At 38.3% G+C, this 24,396-nt stretch overlaps 1 pseudogene; it reads left to right on the forward strand.

Annotated features, from left to right (window-relative positions):
• The window catches only part of LOC110560548 (large ribosomal subunit protein eL24-like), a 50,419-nt pseudogene extending 40,145 nt beyond the window's left edge, over positions 1-10,274 (forward strand).
• Positions 10,275-24,396: the final 14,122 nt, after the last annotated feature.

Raw genomic sequence — 24,396 nt, forward strand, 5'->3', positions numbered from 1 at the left:
TGCTTCCTTGCTTTGTCTTGCAGAAACTAACAGTGCTGCATGGGAGGGTGATTTCCTGTGCTTAAAGTTGATGCTACAAACACTAGTTTTATAACCAGGGTTGTGAAAATTACATGTGCCTGGGAAAAACTTTAAATAGTTTCAGAATAAAACACCCTGTTTCTAATTGGATCTAAATACTATTAAATGTGTTTGCCTGTTTCTAGAATTATGGTAGAAGTACACTTTGGAAAAATATGAGGCTTGTTAATATGCTAGTTCCACAAGCATATTTCTATTTGACAATTGTTGGGTATTATTTTAATTAGAGTCATACTTACATTTTAATATAAGAATTACTGCTAAGAGCAGTCTTAATTTTCATCAAGAATAATTTATTATATTCTTTTCATTTTATTCTTAAATCCACACCCGTTTCAAATTATCTTGTCCCTTTTAATTAGTAGCCTAAAGCAGTCTTGTTCTCTCCTTTTCTATGCTATTTATATCAATTATCTTTATTTCACTTTCAATTTTCCCTTCACTTAAATCTTGGTGAAAAAAAAAAAACAACTTCACAATAAAATAAGAAGAGAATTGGTCTGGCCTTTAAATGAAAACTCTATTTACTACAATTTTCTTTATTTATAAATATTAGGCAAGGTATTCACCTCAGCAGGATACACAGGAAAAACTAGGGGACAAATAAGCCATTTAAGTTCTAGTTGGAAATGTTTATCATATTTGCCTCTGTGGTCTTTGAAATCTCTTAGAAATACTCATAAGACTGATATATGTGTATATTCTTTCTTGGCTGACTCTTGATTAGCTCAGGTCCATCACAGGGATAAATCAAAGCTCTTGGAAGTGTACCAGCCCTTCTGTATCAATAGCATGTCATGATAATATTGTACGTTCTCTATGTGTGTACAGATGAGGATACATACATCTGAAGTTTTAGGAAAAATGCTGATAAAATTAATGTAATTAAATTTAATGTCTATATTTATTATTTTTCTGTAAATGCATGATATCTAATTACAACGTTTAATTATTGTGATCTGCCAGATTTGTTTCTGATACTGGTGACTACTTTAATATTTTGGAGCACTATTAAATGACTAAAGATATATAATATGTTTTCACAAAAATTTCCATTTATATTGGACCAATTTTTCAATAAAAATATAAATGTTTAACATAATTAGGCAGGAAGATTAACTTGTCTGGCAAATATTACTTTAAAGGAACTGAATTCTTCATTTATATATATAAGTACTTTGTGGTGCTATAATATGAAATAAGCCTATAAAATATATATTAAATGTTTTTTGTAATGGAAATTTGTGATTTTTTGGCAGTGTCTTTCAGACTAAGATTTTTGCATTTAGTCTCCAAATAACATCTAGTGAAATTAGTGGATTTTTTTAATGCCTTTGGTTATAAATAAACTGACTGAAATAAATTTCTGTAGAAACATTTAACACACAGTAATTTTTATGGTAGTTGATTTCTCTTCCAATGTCCTGGTAATTTTATATGATTTAATTACCCACCATGAGCTACAGAAATGTTCAGAGGTGGAGATAATCTGTGCACAAAAGGTACATTTGCCACATGGAAAATCAATGCCATACCTTGTTCAGAAGTTAAATTACCCTTAGTTAATGTGGTGTGATGCTTTATCAATACGGCATCATAAAGTTTCCTTTTATTTTCTAGACATTGGAATTTATTAATCACTCATACATATTTTTTGGCTCTTAGGGGAACTTAAAAATACAGGAGTAAATAGAGATTTTTGGATTTCCTTTGAAAATATAATAGACTCTATGAAACTTGTTCCGTGTGTGTGTGTGTGTGTGTGTGTGTGTGTGTGTGTGTGTGTGTGTTCATTTGGTTTTGTCTTTCATTTAGTTCAGGCCATCCTTGAATTTGCTGAGTAGCCCAGGATATCCTTGAGCCTGTGATACCCCTGCTTCTGTCTCCTCAGTGCTAGGATTGAAGGTGTGAGTCATTGCCTGGGTTTATGTGGTGCTGGAAACTGCATGCAGGGTCTAGTGCTATCTGTCCAACTTCACCCACATACCACTCACAAAATCTTTCAACTCTCTGGTAGACTCCTCAACCAGAGACTCAGTACAGTAAAGGTTCCCCAGAAACATGTACAAGTCCATCCCTTCAATGCTCTGGCCTGGTCCTAATCCTTTAGAACTGGCTCTGATTATCTGTCTCTGACATTTGAACCTCCTAGATCTAGCTATTGACTCAGGCACTTCCTAGATATCTCACTGTGCCCCTGTATCTGATAACGTCTTTTGACCTTTGCACTCTCCCTTGTCTGTTAATTCATTCTGGTTTTCCTAACACCCTTCCCTTGAGCCCTGCACCAGGATTCCAGTTCATTTTTAAGTCTTATCTGCAATATGATTCTTTTTGCTTTCTGAAAGCTACTGAATCATAAATTCTTGATGCATTGTTGTCACTGTCCCAGTAAATTACACCATGAGAAATTTCCTTGCAAACCAATACTACAAAGTCTCTGATATACAAGCTTTTGGCATCAACATCTTATGTGAAAAGAGAGAGAGGAGAGGCAGACAGAGGTCAAAATGTTAAGAAGTTTACTCATTCAGGTAGATAACTATAGTATATTCATCAAATCCCAAAAATGGAAATAAGGCAGCAATTCGTCATAAAAGCTTATATATAATCCCCAAATCCTATAATGCAGTTATTCTCTCACTGCCCAGAGTTCCCTGCAGAGAACCACAAATTAAATAGGATCATTTTATGCATCGCTTTGTTATTTTTAAGTCTTTTATTTGATTTGTTCTTTAACCACTTCACACGTTATATAAAGCACATTCTGGTTGCTGTCATACTCTCCCTGTCTTATCATCCTCCCGTCCCTGTGCCCAGTGTTAGATACCATTATGACATTTTGAGCCAAGTGCATCTTTCTCTCCACCTCCTCACGCCTACTACCCTTGACCACACCCTTTATAACCTGTCTCGCTCTTAGTGTCTTTTCCTTTTCTGTGCACCAAGTGTCCTTTTATCCATTCCTTATCCTTCCTCATCACCTGCTATTACCCTTTTTTGGTCTCCTTCTAATTTTCTAGGCTTTACCCACACTTACATCTATTTATATGATACATGTATTCCTACATAAACAGTTGACAATCTTTGATGCCTGCATGTACAAAGACATCATAGAAAATAGTAGACAGACAATATGGAAGCCATGATCTTCTCTAGTAGCAAAATATAACAGTCCACGATGAGGAAATATGTGCAGTTGAAAGCTCAGGGATACTAAATGCTTATAATTTTACGTACTTGCTTATTATGTTACAACCTTCTAAACGTCTGTTAAGCAGAGAGCCTACTCTTCTTAATTTTTAGTTCTTTCATGCAGTCCTAACTAACACATGTTGCAATGAACACACCAAATATGGAACAGTTGGTGACAGGTTAGAAGCCACAGTAATATGCATCAAAGGTAATCACTAGCAAACAGTTCACCAGAATTTGTAGATTAGTTCTGTTTGTCAATCAGTCAAAATGTATTAGGGGTGTAATTGATTTGCTCTCCTCTATTCTTAAAGAAAAACTAAAAGGGCAGATGATATGTATGATTTTAAAATTTATTAAAATTAAAATATGTACAGAAAGTAATATATTGTTAATAAAATAGAAAATAGTAGACTTCAAGTATTTAGGTGAAATTTTATTCAGTTATACATGTAACGAAGAAAATAATTAGTAACCCAACATATGAATGTACGTTAGTTGTGTTTAGTAGACTTATTCAAAATTGGATGGTAACGAATACCCATAATAAATAATTTTTATAAAGGAGAGCAGTGATTCCAGTTATAAGGCCTGTAAACATGTGTATACATGCGCAAAAAAGTTTATGTCCTAAGTCCTATGAGTATGACATTATTAAATATTCAACATTGTTATTAATGATAAAGATAAGAAATGGCAGCAGATTAGAAGGCAATGACATTACAGACACAACAAACAAAATTTTTTTAAAGGAATTGAAGACCTCCTGATCTTTGATTAACCAAATGATTTTCTATGGAAAATGAGAACCTTGGGCTTCTCAGGACATGGAAAGGGGAGGATCCAATCACCCAAAGCAGCTCATGCAGGTGGAGAAAGGTGAAAATTAGAACAAACAACTGTGAACTGAGCAAGCAACAGACAGCAATTGTATGACAGCAATCTGGGGAAAGGCCAAGACCATGGAAACATAACACTAGGAGATCCACTTTAGAGTCTGGGAACAAGTCAAATCTTATTAAGGAGATTCTTCACTAAGAAGTCAAAAGATTTCCAAAGACTTGTAAGGAACAGATGAAAGCCTGAGCAACGGGTGAGTCTGATTAAAACCACAAGGAAAAGTCCAGTAATTTGAGTCATCAACCTTTATCTTTATCTTTTCAGTTCAACAAGGTCTGCAGGTACATACTTATCTACCTTTCCTTAGCCATCATGACACTATCACATCCAAACATTGTCCTTCTTCACATGCATGAAGCAAGAGGTGCTTCAGCGCTGCCTCTCTCACACCCACTTCCTCTTTCTTTCAGTCCATTCCCTAAATACTGAGAAGAGAGAGATCTTAAAGTGCATGCTGATACAGCCTGTTGTGCCTCAGCATGCACTGACTCCACCATAAATTTCAAGAAGGTTCCTTCACGACAATTTCTTCCAGCTTGTCAAAAATTTGTCAGAAGCATTTTATTAGAACCTTTTATCACCATCTACCAGAAAAAAAAATAGCCATCAATAATACACAAATATAGAGTATTGTTATAGTTTTGATGTGAAGTGTCCTCCATAGGTTCATGCATTTTAATACTTGTTCCCTACTAGGGGCAAGTTTGAGAAGCTATGTGGAACCTTTGAGAAGCGGAGCCTTGATGAAGGAAGTTGACCAATGGAAGTGAGTCTTGAGGTTTTATACCCTTGTCCTAACTCCTATCTTCATGTTTTCTGCTCTGGGAAGACAAAAGCAGATTTATAAAGACCCAGCCACTCTTTCCTGCCAACACAAGGCCACCTGCTACCATAGCTCCCTGTCCACCACGATGGACTATATCCTCTCAAACTGTAAGCCAAATTAAATGCTTCCTACCTAAATTACTTCTGCTGAGGCATTTAGTCCAGAGACGAGAAAAGTAATTAATACAAATGCTTACACTGTTAAGTAGCACTCTTAAACATGGGACTTTCATTCATTGGCACATATTCTAACACATGTGAAGCTTGCAGCAGCAGTCTTGAATATTGCTCCTTCATGAAGGCACTCAGGGTCCCAAGTTTAAGGCTGGAAACAGTAACATGCCCTGTGAGTCCCTGCAGTGTGCTTTTACATCTTCACTTAACCTTTCATCTACCTCTTTCCCCTATACAGTCAGTATACACACCACGTCCTCTAGAAAGCCTGTGTTGAGTATGGCCATATGAATTATGGCCATATGAGTCATCTTGATACCAAATAGCATCCTGGTTTCTTATCCAATGGCTCATAGGCAGAAGGAAGCCTCCAGGATAGGTGACCCCTGCCAGATTGTTCAAAGCAACATGGTTCTTGCCACAGGGATGTACATGTAGCAAACACTGAAGGCAGTTCTCTAATCTCCTAAGACTGTTACATTTATGAAAGTGGGAAGATCTAGGCACAGGCTTCACACAGAAAGAGTTCTGAAGGCAACACTATTGCTGTGCTTCTTATACAAGCCAAGGAATGCAAATGACTACTAGAGGCATGAGAAAAATGCCTTCTTCACAGCTCTCAGTTTGAACCAGCCTGCCAAAATCTTGATCTTGGACATTTATCTTCCAAACTTTGAGGCAACACACTTCTGTTGTTTAAGCCAGCCTGCCATTTGTAGTAATTGGCTACAGAAATGAGGGCAAACTAGTATAATTGCTTTGAATTTTATATCTGTGGTTTAACTGGAATATCTTATAGGATTTCTTCTGAGAACTCAATCTTGGCAACAGCTTCTTTATAAATTATAGAATTTATAAATTCTTGTATACTTTATAAAGGCTCCTTTATAAAGGGAGTGCTTTAAAATTTCCACTTTAAATGTTACCTACCAAGTCATTTTATGATGAATGAGATTTATCATAATCTCATTCTATGTGGATGTTTAACTTGTATTGCTATTCAAAAGGTAAGAAATGAAAATAATTTCCTGCCAGCTTCTATACATTACTCCCCTCTCCATCCTTTCATCCTTAAGAGATGATCCTTAAGTATTGGATTAAAAGTATTCAAGATAATGTTTCATGATACATGGCCGGACCAATGATGATGCACACTGTTGCCCATATTCAGGAGGCAGAGGCAAGTGGGTCTCTGTGTGTTCAAGGCCATCCTGGTCTGCATAGAAAATTGAAGTCAAGCCAAGGATATATGGTAAGACCTTGGCTCAAGTAAGCAAAGAAAGAAAAGGAAATAAGAGAGTTCTTGACCCTGTATACTTACATTTGGCCAAGTTGAAACACTGCATATATAATGGATTAAGCAAAGACACAGTTGGTAACTAGGAAGGAGAGGCAGTAAAAAATCATGTTGTCTATGCGCTACATCTGTTTAGGGGTTTTAGGTCTTCTCCTTGCATGGTCCTTGGGGTATCACTCTCTGCAGGGCCCCAAGGGTCCAGTTTTTTTTTTTTTTTTGGTTCTGTTGTTCTCTTTTTGGAGCTCCTGTCCCCTTCAGGTCTTTCTATCTACCCTTTTTTCATAAGATTCCCTGCACTCTGCCCAAAGATTGGCTATAAGTCTCAGCCTCTGCTTTGATACTTTGATCAGTAGAGTCTTTCAGAGGCTGTCTGTGGTACATGTAGCCCATAGACGCAAGCGGGTTCCCTAGTAGACTTGGGAGGGAGCCATAGCCGGGATACAAAGTGAATAAATTGTAATAAATAATAATAATTAATAGAAATGCAAAAAAAGAAAAAAAAGAAAAAAGTTATGTTGTCATCTATGTACTGATTGTGTTGATCTTATGCCATAAAAGGGCTATAATTTAGACTCACTATCCAAGAGGGTTCCCTAGTAATGGGAGAAGAGGCTGTCTCTGGCATGAACTCAGTGACAGGCTCTCTGGTCACCTCCCCCTGAAGGTTGCAGCCTTGCCAGGCCACAGAGGAAGACAATGCAACCAGTCCTGATGAGATCTGATAGGCTAGGGTCAAATAGAAGGGGAGGAGGACCTCCCCTATCAGAAGAGGGAAGAGAGAAGGGGGGTAGGGGAGAAGAAGGAGGGAGGGTGAGATTGGGAGGAGACAAGGGAGGGGGCCACAGCTGGGATACAAATTGAATAAATTGTAATAAATGATAATGAAAAATAACAATAAAAGACTATGATTATCAAATTTTATATGATCCAATTTTTCTTATTATTTTATTACGTTTGCAATTTTGTTAAATTGACACTTTTGAAATGGCTGTTATTTTATATTTCAAAAACTGAAATTATCAGGTCTTTTTCTTGCTCTATCTAGTTATTTTAATATCCAGGACTTCCTAAAAATGCAAGATCATCCAATCATTGATTGAATAAAAGGGATCAGAATACTCCACTCACAGTTTGGACACTAGAGAAGTTTCAATGACCAGAGGGATGTTTTTGAAAGATTAACTGATTCATCATTATTTTAACTAGAAAAAAAATCAGCATGCTTGAAATCATCACATTTTCATTTTATTACTATGCTTTGTTTTCCAGATTCCTCGTATACCTTGAATATCACTAAAATATATTTTAGTGATTTTAGTGTAATGAATATCACTAAAATATATTTCTCATGCATTTTTTTCTTCGCTGTGTACAGAGATCAGAAAGGCAATGACTAAGAAATGTATCTTCCTATGGAGCTCCTATCCCCTCCAGGTCCTTCTATTTCTCCACTCTTTTTTTAAGACTCTCTGCACTCTGCCCAGAGTTTGGCTGTGAGTCTTTGCGTCTGCTTTGATCCCCCTGCTGGGTGGAGTCTTTCAGAGAACATCTATGGTAGGCTCCCATCCTGCTCCCTTTCTTCAACTGCTTCAGGTGTCTATTGTATTTGCCCTTCTGAATGAGAATTAAGCATCCTCCCTAGGGTCTTCCTTGTTATTTAGCATTTTTGGTCTGTGGATTTTATTATAGTTATCCTGTATCATATGGCAAATACCCACGCATAAGTAAGTATATAGCATGCGTGTCTTTCTGATTCTGGGTTACCTCGCTCAGGATGACCTTTTCTAGTTCTATCCATTTGCCTGCAAATTTCGTTGGTTTTATTAGCTAAATAGGATTCCATTGTGAGGATGTACCACAATTTCTTTATTCATTCTTCAGTTGAGGGGAATCTAAGTTGTTTCCAGATTATGGCTATTTGATCTTAGCCATTCTGATGGGTGTAAGATGGAATCTCAAAGTCGTTTTGATTTCCATTGCCGTGATGACTAAGGATGTTGAGCATTTCTTTAAATGTTTCTGCTCCATGTGAGTTCCTAGTAAGGGGAACAGTGGCTGTCTCCGACATGAACTGTATTGCATTCTCTTTGGTCACTTCCCACTGGTCTATGTGTTGGGGGGCGGGGGGATTGCCAGGCCACAGAAGATCATGAAGGGAATGCTAATGAGACTTGATAGGCTGCGGTCAGATATGGGGGGGAGGGCTCAGCCCCTCCCGCTTAGGGAGGAGGATACAAACAGATGTAAAGTGAATAAATTATAAAAAAAATAAATGAGGGATGGAGAGTGGGATTGGGAGGGAATGAGGAAGAGGGCTACAGCTGGGATACAAAGTGAATAAACTGTAATTAATATTAAAAATAAAATTAAAGAAGGAAAAAAGAAAAATAATAATAAATTTAATTTAAAAAAAGTCCAAAAGTTAAAAAAAAAAAGAAATCTATCTTCCTTTGACTTTCTTCAACTACCTTTTAACAATGTTTCTTATGAAAAGAAGAATACTAAAAATTAATGTTTGAGGGAAAAAAAATAGGCACAAACAGGCACAAACAAAAGGCACAAACAGACTTATAAGGAGTAGTCGAATATAAACAAGGTGACTTTTCTGTTCAGGTGAGTAATTTAATTAGAGGCTGGGAAACTTCTTACCACTCTCACCTCTGCCCACATAATTACCTCAACTGTGCAGAAATCTGCTGTTTATGGTCCTAACATCATCATTAAGCTAAAAACTGAACATTTAATTCTATCCTGAAAAATTCTAATTAAATCCATTTGGGGACATCCACGGAATCCCAGCACTGGTTCTTCCCCACAAAGATCAAGGCTAGCAGGGTGTCACACCAGAGAGGCCAGCTGCGAGCTCATTAGCAAGACTGATGAACTGCAGCTCCTCAGTTTTTACCTATCTGTGCATCTCCAGGTGGACTAATGTTGTGTTCTGTTGCATCTTGGGATGCTGCGTGGGATCTGGAGGAGGTCCTCTCTCATTAAGAACAAGCTCATATAGTGCTTCAAACCCAGATGATCTGAAGAACTGAACTTTGAAGTGATGCCAGATCTGTAGAAGAGGATGAGTGCATTTAGCGATAATCAGGTTATGGATGGGCGTTTGAGGTACAAACAGGAAATGTAACAGGAATAGACAGTTGCAGAATATTTTTTTGTCACTTAAATTCTTAATCAGACTTCACTGCAGTGCCGCCAACTGATAAAATTAAGGATATTTATGTAATTATTTTAGAAGCTATCAGAGGAATTTCTATATTTGTTTATGAAAACACCTTACGCTCTTCACCATCTTTCCTCTGACAGGCCGGCAGCTATCACTTTGAAGGTTGAGCTATGCAATTTCAGCGGGTACAAGATCCACCCCGGACACAGGCGGTGCTACACCAGGACCAACTGGAAGGTTTTCCAGTTTCTTAATGCAAAATGCGAGTCCGCATTTCTTTCCAAACGGTATCCTCGGCAGATAAACGGAAATGTCCTCTACAGAAGAAAACATAAGAATGGACAGTGAGAAGGAATTCAAAAGAAAAGAACCCGCCCCGCAGTCAAATTCCAGCGGGACATTACCGGTGCATCTCTTGCTGATATAATGGCCAAGATGAATCAGAAACCAGAAGTTAGAAGCTCAGCGAGAGCAGGCTCTTAGGGCTACCAAGGAAGCAAAAAAGGCTAGGCGGTCATCAAAGAAGACAGCAATGATTTCTGCCAAGGTCCCACAAAGACAGCACCTAAAGAAAAGATTGTGAAGCCAGTGAAGGTCTCTGCTCCCCGAGTTGGTAGGAAACTCTAATTTGGTAGATCAGAGTTTAAAATAAAAATCTGTCTTTAAAAAGAAAAGAAAATAAAGAGAGGGGGGGAGAGAGGGAGAGAGAGAGGAAGGAAGGAAGGAAGGAAGGAAGGAAGGAAGGAAGGAAGGAAGGAAGGAAGGAAGGAAGGAAGGAAGGAAGGAAGAAAGGAAGGAAGAAGTATAGACAAGACCTCACTGTACTCTTTGGGGTAAAAGATAACTTCCTAAAGATATGCTAGTAGGAACTAGAAGAACAAGAATCATTATTCTTTTATAAATTGATAATGGTTGGGGAAAGTATCATGGGGAAAGAAAACAAAGACAGAAGATAACAATGTATCATAAAAAGACTCTGTGACTCCCATCCAAAGACCAGCCTCACCTAATACCAATCTATGCATTGTTCTCAAAGTCAATAGGTATTCTTTACTTTCTCACCAGGCCTTCAAAGAGAAATCCTATACTTTATAAAATATTTTATGTTTTCATACTCTGATTTTCGTTTGTTTATACCCTTTTCGATTTGTTTGTTTCTGATAGGAAAACCAACCAAAGGAATGAGCTCAACATTTGCCCGAAATCTAGTCTTCAGAGCAAGAAATGGCCGCAGGATATCTAACAGAAGAAAGAGTTAGACTCCAAACAGTACTTTAAAAATAATTATCCCCCCCCTCTCTCTCTCACACACACACACACACACACACACGCACGCACGCACACATACACTCCACATGAAAATGTTCAAGATTAGAGATTTTCCAAAGGATAAAAGATGGATTTTTTTAATCTGTATTTTATTATTTTTAATCATCAGTATCGGGGTGTTACGTGCATATGAATGCAGGTTCCATGGAGGCCAGACAGGTCACCACGTCTCCTTGAACTGGATTTATAAGCAGTTTTGTGTCTCCCCGAATGGGTACTCAGAGCTAAACTTAGATCTACAAGTGCAGCAAATGCTCTCACCAGTACCTCAAGAAATGAAGGGGTTTTGTGTATTTATTCATCTTATTTGTGTAGGTAGGTTGCCTGCATGTACATCTGTGTACTATGTGTATGCTCAGTCTTTGGTGTCAGAGAGGATCCCCTGGAACTGGGTGCTGGGAATCAAATCCAGGACCTGCTCTGGAAGAACAATCATTGTTCTTAATCTCTGAGCTATCTCTTATACCCTATGCAATGGAGTTTTAAGTGCATTTTTTTCCTGCACATTAAAAATGAACCTGGAAAAATAAAATAAAATAAATGAAACTGGATACAAGGGGCACTACAGCTGAGACTCTTAGTAGCAGGGCCCATGGAGACTGAAGAGGACACCCTCTATCTAGACAAGACTCCTAGTGGAGGGAGGAGAGCACCAAGCCACCCACAAAAACTTCAATCCAAAATTTACTCTGCCTACAAGACCTTCAGGGACAAAGATAGAACAGATAGAGCAGAGATTAAGAGAATGTCCAACCAATGCGGGGCCCAACCCATGATTTACTCCCTGGAAGAGAGCTATGCTTGAAGACAGGAGCCTATCAGAGTTGTCCTCTGAGAGGCTCCAGCCAGCAACAGTTTGATACAGATGCTGAGACTCCCATCCCAACACTGGGCAAAGCATAGATGGTCTAGTGGAAAAGTTGGGGTGGAGGGAAAAAGGACTTAGAGGTGACAAGAGCTCCACAAGAAGACCAACACAGCCAACTAAGCAGGACCCAGAGTATCCTGTGGAGTCTGAAGCACCAGTCAAGGACTGTGGATAAACTATACCTAGGTTTTTTACATATATGTAGCCAATGGGCAGCTAAGGCTTCATCTAAGTCCACTAGTAAGGGAACTGACTTGGACTCTGTTGCCTGCTTTCTGATCACTTCCACTGATGGGACTTTCTTACCCAGACACAGGGAAAGAGGATGACCTCAGTTCTCATGTGAATATATGAGCTGGGATGTATGGAGCTCCCCTATACTGAGGAATAGGGAAGGCTGGAGAAGGGAGGGAGTATGGGACTGGGAGGAAAGGAGGAAGGGGGCTACAACCAGGATGTAAAGTGAATAAATAAATTAAAAATAAGAATTTTAAAGAAGAATGAAAGTGGAAGCCTATAATCCCATTTGGGGAAGCAGAGGCAGGAGTATCTCTGTGAGTTCGAGGCCAGCCTGGTCTACAAAATAAAGTAAGTCCAAGACAGCCAGGGCTACACAGAGAAACCCTGTCTTGAAACACAAAGAAACAAAAAAGAAAGTGGACAACAAATGTAATGTGACTGCCAGCACGTTTTTCAAGCTCTTACAACATCAACACACTGAAACAAGGTAAGGTTTTCCTTTCTATGTGCCTTTTGCCTAGCTAATGTTCTTTTGAACTAGGAAGTATTCTGGCCTTCAAAAACCGTTAATGACATGTCTCTACGTGCTACTAAAAGCTGAAATACATGGGGTGGAGAGATGGCTCCAGGGGAAAATGATTTCCCTTGTAAACATGAAGACTTGAGTTTCATACCCATCACCCACATATAAGCAGCCCAGCAGAGCACATGCTTGTAATCTAAGAACTGGGAAGCAAAAAGTCAAGCAGATCCCTGAGGTTCGTGCACCAATCCACCTTAGATGGCTTGGTAAGTTCCAGACCAGTGAGAGATTTTATTTCAAAGCAAGAGAAAGAAAACAAACAAAAAAAAAGTGAATGCCATTTGAGGTTGCTCCATTTGTTCTTTAGTGTTCAAGCATGCCCACACATACCCCTGTCCTCCTACTCTCTCCCTTTAGCAAAGTAGGAAAGTGGGCAGTCAGCCTACAAAGTCTACAGAGGAGAGAGTGTTTCTCACTTCAGAAACAGTCATTGTGTAGCAGAGAAGGGCTGCTGGAAAGAATTTCTTCCTAAACCTCAAAACAATGTACAAGGTACATTGTGCTCTAAGGTACAATGTGCTCTAAGAACTCAGGGAACAATTAATATGAGGCATCTACATTTTAACTCCTTCATCACTGTCACCTCCTCTTCTTCTGCAATTCTCTCTCTCTGGGGTCTGTGAAACTGTGCAGTCAGGGGATTACACCTGTACATGTTAAGGAATGTTTGACCAGATGAACAGTACAAAATGGCAGCAACCAACGTTGAGGCAGGCACCTGGGCTCTATTCAATGGTCTGCTGTTTGTGCAGCTAATCATTTCAAAACAACACTTCAAGGAAACCCAAGCACAGAGATACTGGGCAAATTGCACAGGATCTGGTTTGTCACAAAGATGAAAATCCATCCTGAGTAGTTCAAATCCAGAGTTGACATTGCCTGTATTTTCTACCATGCTATATCTGAGTCCTGTTGCATAATGTGAATGAAGCCATTCCTCTCGGTCTAGGATCTAGAGTCAATGCACTTGCCACTTTGAAGTGGAAGTTTCTGGGCTCAGTTTCATCATGTGATGTCTTGCTGCAAGCTGGGCATGTGATGTTTCACCATAGGTTGGCTTGCGTGAGGGTATCTGATGTTTTGTTCTCTTATGTGAGGGGCGTGACTTCGGCCAACATCTGTGGGTGAACTTTGAGGGGAGAGGGGAGTACATATGCAGAGTAAGACATCACTCTTTGGATAGACATTGATACACTGATCTTTGTGCTTCAACACTTGACTTCGCAGAGAAAAATGTTCCATAGAGCTTCTGTGAGCAATCCAACTGAGTCTTGTGACTTTTGCTGACTTTGTGCTGCTGCTTGTTGTTGGCCTTTGGCCTGGACTGCTAACAACTGAGTTTGGTAATCCCTTAAAGACCCATCGACCTTAATCAGCAGAAAGTAGATAAGAAAGGTATATAGCCCTTTTCTCTATTAATCTCTTACCTAAGGATTTGGGGTTGGGGGTGGGGTGGAAGGGAGATAAAGGTGCTTAAGAGCCCCAAATAAAGTAGGTTTGGTCAAAAAAACTAAGCCTACATAACTTAACTTGTTCTACTTCAAGTGTGTGAGCCATTTAGACCCTCCGTCTCTTTTTGTTCCCAACCTCAATGAACTCTGACTTTTCAAAGTCTACAATCTGAAAGAAACCTACAGATACATTTTATTGTAGTCATGTCCAAATAAGAAGGAAAATAAGAAAATACGTAATTACATTTTTTTAAATATTTTCCTCTGTTTCTTATGTTAGCAATGATTCACTGTAGAAAAATACTTTTGAGGGTGGTAGAGATGGCCTAGCACTTAAGAGTTCAGCTCCCAGGACATACCTGAGGCAGCACACAGCTGCCTATTATTCCAGCTCTAGAAAATCTGGTGGCCCTAGCTTCCGCAGAAACTTGTGCTCACCCCACAAAGATACATACACATTCATAACTAAAAATAATTAAAAAAAATAATAATAATTAAGACCAAATAATAATTAAAATCATAATTTTGTGACAAAACCTTGCTATGTAGCTAGGGCATTCCTTGGACTCTTGATTGCCTACTGGGTGCTTTTAGGCTGGAACTGTAAGAATTTGGTCAATAGAACCATTGAAAGCTGCTCACACTGTTACATCATCATCTAGTCTCAGGTGCTACCTGATGAATTCATCTTCTAATTATACATTGTTTTACATTTGCATCTTGTCTGTACATGTAGTTTTGAATATGTGTTTCTAAGAAAAATTGGACTGTTGATTACAGCTGTGACATGGGAGGTTCTATTGGAAGTTGCAAATACAAAACTGGATTATGAAGGAGAATCTAGTGTCCAGAAACACATAAGCATGACCAAAATTAAAGCACTTCAAATGAAAAGCTGCCGGGTGAAGGAAAACTTCTGTTACATAATATTTCTTGAAGTTAGTCTCTTCCATGGAGTTCTGAAGGGAATCTGGAACAGGAATTAGCTGTGGGTGGGATTGTCTTGGACTTTCTGTTTGCTTCGGTGTTGCTGAAATTTAGAAGCAGTCATAAATAAATTCAATCACTATCTGTCTTCAATTTCCTCATTGTTATATATGTATCAGTTTTTCCCCAATTCCAGAAGGCAGGAGAAAGAGCTAGCTAAAAGGATAAAAATCTGTGATACTAATATTCAAACCTAGTTTTCCTTATTATTGTTTTCACCACTGTTCCTAGTTTATGTGGTTTCCTAGAGTTGTTGCTGCAGAATATTGGTAAGCTCTCAAATGTCACATTGCTTGCCTCTGAGGTTTCTCTTACTTGACACTTTCCGTGGGTTGTAGCATGTCTGCATTCTGTATGGCATGCCATGTGAGACTAGAAAGCTGAGTGACTCGGGAAGCCAGCCTGGAGCAAAAGTGAAGTCTAGATGCATCCAAACCCCAAAAATCTTGTCCTGAGACCATCAGAAGTAAGACTGATCCCTCCTTGCTCTGAGCCTGAGTGTCCTGGAACATATAGCGTGTACAATGCTGCCTCTGTGACCTTTGAAGTAGTGGTGTAGCCTGGTCTCCAGGTTTCAGGATTAAACCTCCTCCCTCCTTGATAAGGGCGTGTCCAGCTAGCACCTAAAATTCCTCTTCATGCAAATGAAGCATCCCCAGCAACTTGACCCCAGCCACTGATTATACTCACTCTGAATACCTCTAACTACTCACTTAGGTAGGTAAGTGAGTTTATAAGGTCCTTATTTGCCTCAGGAAAGAGAGATGTGTTGGTATAATGTTCTTGTGGAATGTATAGAATTTTCCCTTGTTCATTCAAATGCTGATTTCTCTACCTCACTGTCTGATTTCAATCAGGACAGTGCATCACATTGTTTACACAAGTTTGTGTAAACATGCCACCATTTGTCCTCTATGTTGTCAATTAAACAACCAGCCAATGCTGAGCAATGGAGAGAATAGGGTGGGACATCCTGGTCCAGAGGGGAGGAGAAGGAAGCAAGTAGGGGAATCAGAGAGCAGAGATCAGCAGGAGAGGACTTAGAACTATAAGGAGAGAAGAACCAGACCTAAGATATGACTAAAAGCAAGTATAATGTGGGAAATCTGAATGGGAGAAAACTATGTGAGCTTGGTGGTTTAGGATAGAGTACCTATTGCCCAGCATTGTGCTCTAGGTTAATTAAGTAAATCCTACTCTCTCTGTGGTGATTTGGGTGTACAGCTGGTTTAGGAATAACCGCTGTTTAACTAAAACATATGTCAATAACAAATATTAATGATTAACAGCAGATATTTCACTGAAAACCATCTCAGAGAAGGCTGTTTCTTCCACACCCATCATTAATGAAGAACTTGCATGACCCCCCTGCCCAGCTAAGCTTCATTCCTTCCAGTCCAGCCCATTGTCTGGATACACTGGGCAAAAGCAGACTCTCTCTTAAAAACAGAACATAGCATTCACTCTGCAAAAGCAATTACTAAATGTTTGATGCATGAATGTAGGTCTTGTACCATCAAAAATAAATATTACCATTAATTTTTCAATAGAGTCTTTGGGGGAAAAAAAGGAGAAGGCATTGGTATAAAATAGGACAAAGAACTTCACTGTGTCCCATTAAAGAAGTGAGTAGTTCTATTTGAAGTGTTGGGGGAGAGTCAGGAGGTGAAATGCTTTTTTGTGGTTTATTAAGAAATTGTTTGGGATTCCTTGGAGCATCTTAAACTCCATCTCAGGTGGGAAGGAGGCAATCAATTCAGATTTGTAATTACCATTGTGTTCTCTCAATCTGCTTACAAATTTAACTTAATTGGGCTGACTTATCCCTGAAAAAGTAACACACATTTCCTGTTAGCCACTGCCTTCTGATGCAGACATAGAGAAAATACCTGCTTGCTTCTGAAAGACGAGCCTGGAGAATAATGATGCAATCAATGAGCTAAATATGGGAGCAAGGACAAAAAAAGATTACTACAACTTGTGTCTGCTGTTCTTTTACAAAATCATGAAGAGAAAAAATTCCAGCAAACCAATCAACAAATTTCCTACATCATTTATAGCCAACTATTTTTAGCAGTTTCCCTTTCTATAGCACAGCATGAGTTAGAGCATCAATTGTCTAGCTTCAACAAATAGACTGCTTTTTAGAAGAATGCATTTTGCTGTTCTAAAGCAACTATGCCTCTGAGTTAATTGCAAACTATATATAAACACATAGATGGAATTTTCAAACTTTATCGTACAAATAAGATTCCAAAATGAAGCTAGGGGATTTGGCAAGGCGGGGAATGAAGCTTTGTTTACAAGACAAAGAATAGAAATAGTCCTCATACTCACACCCCCATCTCTTGAGCACTTTGAGGTCTTTGTCTGTGTTCCAGAAAACAAATGTATCAAATGTGTGATTAAATAGTCTTATGATTTCTCACACAACTTGTTTCTTGTTGCATATAAATAATTTTTATAAAACGTTCTGATGTTCTTTTAAGAAACTTGTTAACTCAAAAAAGTTTTTAAAGCTTTGTAGTGTATATGACTATATATTTTCTCTGAGAGATATTAACATAAGTACAAGGCACATAAAGGACATACACACGTAAAAAGCCATAGTAACAGTCAGAGTGTGAGAGATATTCTCTGGCATGCCCAGTATCAGGACTCTAAACAGGAATGTTCGACATTATGAAAAAGAGGCATTTTAACAGGCTGATATCCTATCATTCTGTCCTAGAAGCCTGGAAATAATTAAGATTCCCCAAGATCCACATCAACTTAAGATTTAACTGATATTAAATAAAGACTTATTGTAAGTCTTCTTTTAGCATCATAGATATGTATGTCTTTCAAATCTTTCCTTAAAACTCTCACATTCTCAAAGATTCTATTAAATTCAGGAACTTGAGTGTAAATTATAAAACAATTTCCCTGGTAGATGCAGACATAAAAAAAGAAAAAGCTTAATAGAATATTTTCAAATCTAATTGAAGCATACATTAGGGTTATACAACATGACCAAGCTGGCTTCATCTCACAGATACAAGTTTAATTCAACACACATAAATCAATAAATGTAATACACTGCATAAATAAATTAGGAGGGAGACGTCTCATCATCTTCTCAATAGATATAAAAACAGACTTGCACAAAGTTTAACCTTCATGATAAAAGCCTTGAGGAATCTGAAAATAGAAGGAACATATCTCAAAAATTTAAAAAAGCTTTTTATGACTATGATATAGCTAATGTTATGTGGCACTGAGAAAAAAACTGAAAGCATTTTTTTTCTAAATTCAGGAATGAGAAAGAGTGCTCAGTCTCATTCACAATAGTGCTTCAAGTCTTAGTGACAGAAATGAGACAAAGAAAGGGAACAGAACTATGGAAAAAAAAAAGGTACTAACTTCTTTTTGAAGACTCCACCAAAAAAAGGCTCAGACACCTTACACCAGTGAAGTAGGAGAACACAACAGAATCAGCACAAAGGGATGAGGAGCTGTAGTGCCCAGCTGCCTTCTAAATGGCACTCTCAACCCACATCTCAGGAGCTTCTTTCTGTAGTGAGCAAAGGTTACCACTACAGAGATCCCCAAGAAACTGTAAGGGCAAAGAATGAAGAGGGACTGCCTCTGACATAATCTGATTGGCCTGCTCTTTGATCACCTCCCTCTGGGGGGAGCAGCCTTACCAGGCCATAGTAGAGGACAATGCAGCCACTTTTGATGTGAACTGACAGACTAAAATAAGAAAGGAGAGGAGAACCTCCCCTATTAGTGGACTTGGGGAGTGGCATGCAAGCAGAGGGAGGAGGGAGGGTGGGATTGGGAGGGGAGGAGGGAGGGGCTTATGGGGGGATGCAGAATGAATAAAGTGTAATTGATGAAAAATTAAAAAAAAAAAAAGAATGAGTGACGATGGAGTGCTCCATCCAAACAGGACAGGCACCTATGTCATACTTCTTCCCGTATCCTCTAGGATAATGTAACATTGCAGACATGGAGGAAGAAAACAGAAAGATTGTAAGAGCCAGAGACTGGAGAGGTGAATTAGTTACATTTCTGTTGCCTGATAAAATATCATAATAAAAGGCAACTTACAGAAGAAAAATTTATTTTGGCATATGGTTCCACAGGGAGAGTTCACAATGTCAGGGAAACCATGACAGGAGGTAGCCATAACAGATCACATCTTCAACTGCACACTGGGGAGGAATGGGTAATATTAAAAACAAAACAAAACAAAAACCTTTTAACAAAATTTTACAAGGGATTATATTATTTAATCCAACTGCCCCAAAGCATGTACTACTACAAACATACCATTGCCAAGCAATATCTATACTACTTGCAATATTTATGACAGATATTGTTTGGTGTTCGTTGGTTTTGGCAAATGATTATCACCACACACATGCATTGTTCTCTGGTACAGGGCATGAAAGAGTATGTTCATAAATAGTAAAGCCAAGAATTACCTTAGGTTTTAAAATCTTAGCTTTTCTGAGAGTGATGGTCAGCAGTCTCTATTGTTTACTCTTGGAAGGCAGAACAGTAAATCTGTTCAGTTTTAGGGATTTCATGAACCTATTTTGAATTCCATCTTTTTTTTTTTAATGGAAGAAAAAAGAGTTTATTTGGGTTTACAGTTCTGAGGGATACAAGTACACCATTGGTTGGGTAACTTGTCAACAAGTGGCAAGAATGGTCAGAGAATTTGAGGGCTTGCGAACTTAAAACACAAAGCAGAGAGAAAACTAGGAATGGTGTGGGTATTTAAACTCTCAATGCATACCTCATTTGACATAGTTCTTGCAACAAGGTCAGAGCTTCTTTTTTCTTTTTTTAATTTATTTTTTATTAATTACAGTTTATTCACTTTGTATACCAGCTGTAGCCTCTTCCTTCATCCCCTCCCAACCACACCCTCCCTCCCTCTTCTCTTCCCATGCCCCTCTCTCAGTCCACTGATAGTGTAGTTCCTCCTCCCCTTCCATCTGACCCTAGTTTATCTCAATCCTCATTCAGAAAGGCAAACAGGATGGACATAGGAAGAAGGAGAAAGCAGGGAACAGGACAGGAACCTACCACAGAAGGCTTCTGAAAGACTCTACTCTTCAAGGTATCAAAGCAGATTCTGAGACTCATAGCCAAACTTTAGGCAGAGTGCAGGAAATCTTATGAAAGACGGGGGAGATAGAAAGACCTGGAGGAGACAGGAGCTGCACAAGGAGAGCAACAGAACCAAAAAAATCCTGGCCCAGGGGTCTGTTCTGAGACTGATACTCCAACCAAGGGCCATGCATTGAGATAATCCAGAACCCCTGCACAGATGTAGCTCATGGCAGCTCAGTCTCCAAGTGGGTTCCCTAATAATGGGAACAGGGGCTGTCTCTGACATGAACTCAGTGGCTGGCTCTTTGATCACCTTCCCCTAATTTAGGAAAAGCCTTGCCAGACCACAGAGGAAGATAATGCAGCCAGTCCTGATGAGACCTGTTTCCCTCCATCTTATGGAGCTTTCCTGGAGGGTGAAATGTTTCAACCTAAAGATAAACTGATACCCAACATTTAGCCATCAAGGAAATACAAATTAAAAGTACTTTAAGTTTCTTTCTCATCCCAGTCAGAATGGCTATCACAAAAATAAATAAATAAATAAATAAATGACAACTAATTCTGGCAAAGACATAAAGAGAGAGTAACCCTTATTTAATAAGAGTAAACCTTATTTATGAGGGAAACAAAAACTGGAGGAGACACTGTGGAAATCAATGTGGATGTTTCTCAAAACCTAAGAGTAATATTATCCAAAAATGCAGGTATACTAGTCCTGTCTATGTAACAGGAGGATTTCAGTCAAGAAACCACAGAGATGTTTGTATATCCATGTTTATTGCAGCACAGTTCACAATATCTAAGAAATGGAACCAACACTGATGAATAGACATAATAATTGTAATTAATAAAAAATAAATAAAATTTTAAAAAAGAAAAATATCTCTCCAGAGGTAAATATATAAAGAAAATATGGTATATACATATATATATATATATATAGTAGACTTCCATTCCACTGTAAATAGGAATGTTACTGGATTGATATGACGACATTTCATTGCATGCATGCATAAAATGGTCAAAAATGCATTAAAGAAAAGAGAATGCATTATATATTGTATTTAATTGTCAAAGAATAAGTTTAACTTAAACAAGTAAGATAGTAAAATAAAAAAAGAAAAATGTGTGTGTGTGTGTGTGTGTGTGTATTTAGGGCATCAAAGTAGAAAGGGATCACAAGAGGATAGAACCATGAGAGGTGAGAAAAAGAACTTAAGAAAGAAGAGAAATAAGTCATAATGAAATAATGGAATAATTGTGACATAATAATAAGAGAGATAAAGGCCAGTAAGAGATGTAGGAACAATGGGAAATGTGTAAGGAGGATAAATAAAAATGAGCTATCATGGAGGCTGAAGAAATAGCTCGGTGGTTAAGAGCACTAGCTGCTCTTCCAGAGATCCTGAGTTCAATTCCCAGCACCCATATATAACCATGTATAATGGGACTTCATTATCTCTTCTTTTGTGCATAAAGACAGAACACTCATATAGATAAAATAGTCTTTTTAAAACAAAATATCATTGCGCATATGGATAAAAATACTATGATGAAACCCATTACCTTCTGTGCCAACTTGAAGAGATAAAAAATAAAATAAAATAAAATGTATTTTTAAATCCTGCAGTCTCTCCAGTACTCCAAATACTTCATTCTTCTCTGTTTTTCTATTCTACCTTACCTAATATTATTTACTTATTTATGACAAGACTTTTATTTGTTTCCCTGTATAATACTATTACCATATAATGTCGGGATCTTTATCTTATTTTTGTCACCTGTAGAACATGTTGCCTGACTTAATGGGTCAGGAGAAATAAATGAGTGAATGAATCTATTGTGCTCCAGTGAATAGAAAGTAGTCTCCCTCTTGTTAGAGAGTAAACATATCATGTGGAAGTTAATTAGATCCACTTCTTCTGGCAAGAGAAGTAATAAAAATCTGCACTTTTCTTACCATGTGTGGTGCAGCAAAAAGTAATCTACGTTATCAAGGTGAGCCAGATATTGATAACTTACCCAAGACCTAGAGAATATTTTTTATATTTGGGCTGACATCTAGGTCAGAGTCAGCATACAATAGGGAAAGAGTCAAGACAACATGAAGTAAATAGTTCCACAAAGTGTTTACTCCAACTTGGTCAAGATGGTCTACGTATATCTTTACATAATACAATCCACCTGAATGTTTAGTAGTTGTGTGATTTACAAAGATTTACAAAATTCTGCTGTGTATGTTTAAAATATCTCAGGATAAAAGTTAAAAGGATAATTTCATTGAATGTTCATTATGTATAAGTAATACAAAGAAAAAATTTTCATTAATATTTTATATTAACATACAAAGTAGTTGATTTCACTGTGGCTATGTTTTAATATGTCATCATTCTGTGTTGTCAATCATTCCTCTCATTCCTCTCCCACACAGATCTACACATCTTGCCCAAATTGTTCCCGTGAGTGTGTACAGATAAGAAGAGAACTTAGATATCATTACTTAGTTGTCATTTACCTTGGCTTTAAAAAAAAGTAAAAATTAAAAAGCAGGGTCTCTCATTGGCTTAGAGGAATGGTTCTCAATCTGTGTGTCGCAACCCCAAAGGTTGTCACATATCAGATATCCCACATGTCAGACATTTATATTGCAATTTATAACTGGAGCAAAATTAGAGTTATGAAGCACAAAATAATTTAATGCTTGTGGGTCATCCCAGCATGAGGAACTCGATTAAAAGGTCTCAGCATTAGGAATCCTTGAGAACCACTGACCTAGTACTTGCTGGCTGAGCTAGGACTGATGGTCAGTGCACCCCAGGGACCAACATGCCTCTGACTCCCTTGGGCTAGTATGAAAACATGCGCCGCTATGTGTGGCTTTTGTATAATGGTTCTCATGTTTTTTGCAGAGTCTTCCACTGGTACCCACTTATCACACATATTACATTCCTTCTTCATTGTCTCTATATTGAGATCTCTTCCTTTCCTCTTGGGATTTATGGGGTGGGGAGCAGAGAGAGAAGACATAAACACAAATACACACAGACACTATAAATATACTTTATATGTGCATGTGTACATATGTGTGTATGTTCTGCATATAAGCAAAAACATGAGTTATAGGGAACATTTTAAAAATGCCATGAATGGAAATTATCTAAAGCCGGTGTTCTTCTCTTCATTCTAATACACTTTTTTTTCTTCCATGAACACTAAAAACTAATTTGGCAGCAAGCCACCTTCTCTCCACTTTTAAGCCCTACAGAGCACTGGCCTAACAGAAGTTCTTTAGGCTCCTCCGAGTATTCAAGCTTCTTCCTGAAGCCTCTTGCACAGAAAGAACCACTTAGGAAGGATGGTCGCCTTGCAGGCAAAGTGGAGACTCTACCTAAAATACAGATACGTGTGTGTGTGTGTGTAGTTTTCTCATACAAATTGTTTCTGATTCTGAAAACGTCTGAGAGTCCAGACAGTGCAAAGCAAACGAGCATGTTCCCCTGCCAAGATCTGTGTAGGCCACTCGCTTCATTTGGGACTGATTTCAGTTCTGTGCAAGCCCTTGCTGAACACACCACAGCTGTGCTTATCCAAATATTAAGATAGAGACATCTTTTCTTGCGCTTACCTAAATTCCTGTAATCATTTCATTAATGAAGTGCAGCTGGAGCAAAGATTTCACTTATCAAGGAAAGTAACCGACTTAAGGGCTTATTGCCAAGCATTTTAAAGATTTGGTCAATTTCTATTTAAATTTATATAGCAGTGTCAACATCTTCAACCAAATATCTCCCAGCTCCCTTAAAATGTATAGCAACAGTTCCCTCAAAAGATGTTTTTATTTTGTGATCAAAGAAACAGCTACAGAAGCACACTAGTAACCATTCGTTATTTGATTTCTTCCTCTCAATGCTGACTTTGAGGTAACCTGAGCATTTCTGACTTTATTCATCAGAAATATTGGGAAACTCATGGGTTCTCTTTTGCCACATATGCTGAGCTGCCTTCGAACAGTCAAAGCTGCTCTGTCAGCTCACCTGAACAAGTTTATAAAAACAACTGCAGAAACTCGCCATCTGTCCTTAGACTCTCAGTTCACATCTATGTATTATTTTTACATTTATTTGTCTGTGGGGGGCACATGATTTTGGTGCATAGGTGAAAGGAGAGGACAACCTACAA

Source organism: Meriones unguiculatus, chromosome 4 (assembly GCF_030254825.1).
Source record: "Meriones unguiculatus strain TT.TT164.6M chromosome 4, Bangor_MerUng_6.1, whole genome shotgun sequence".
NCBI lineage: Eukaryota > Metazoa > Chordata > Mammalia > Rodentia > Muridae > Meriones > Meriones unguiculatus.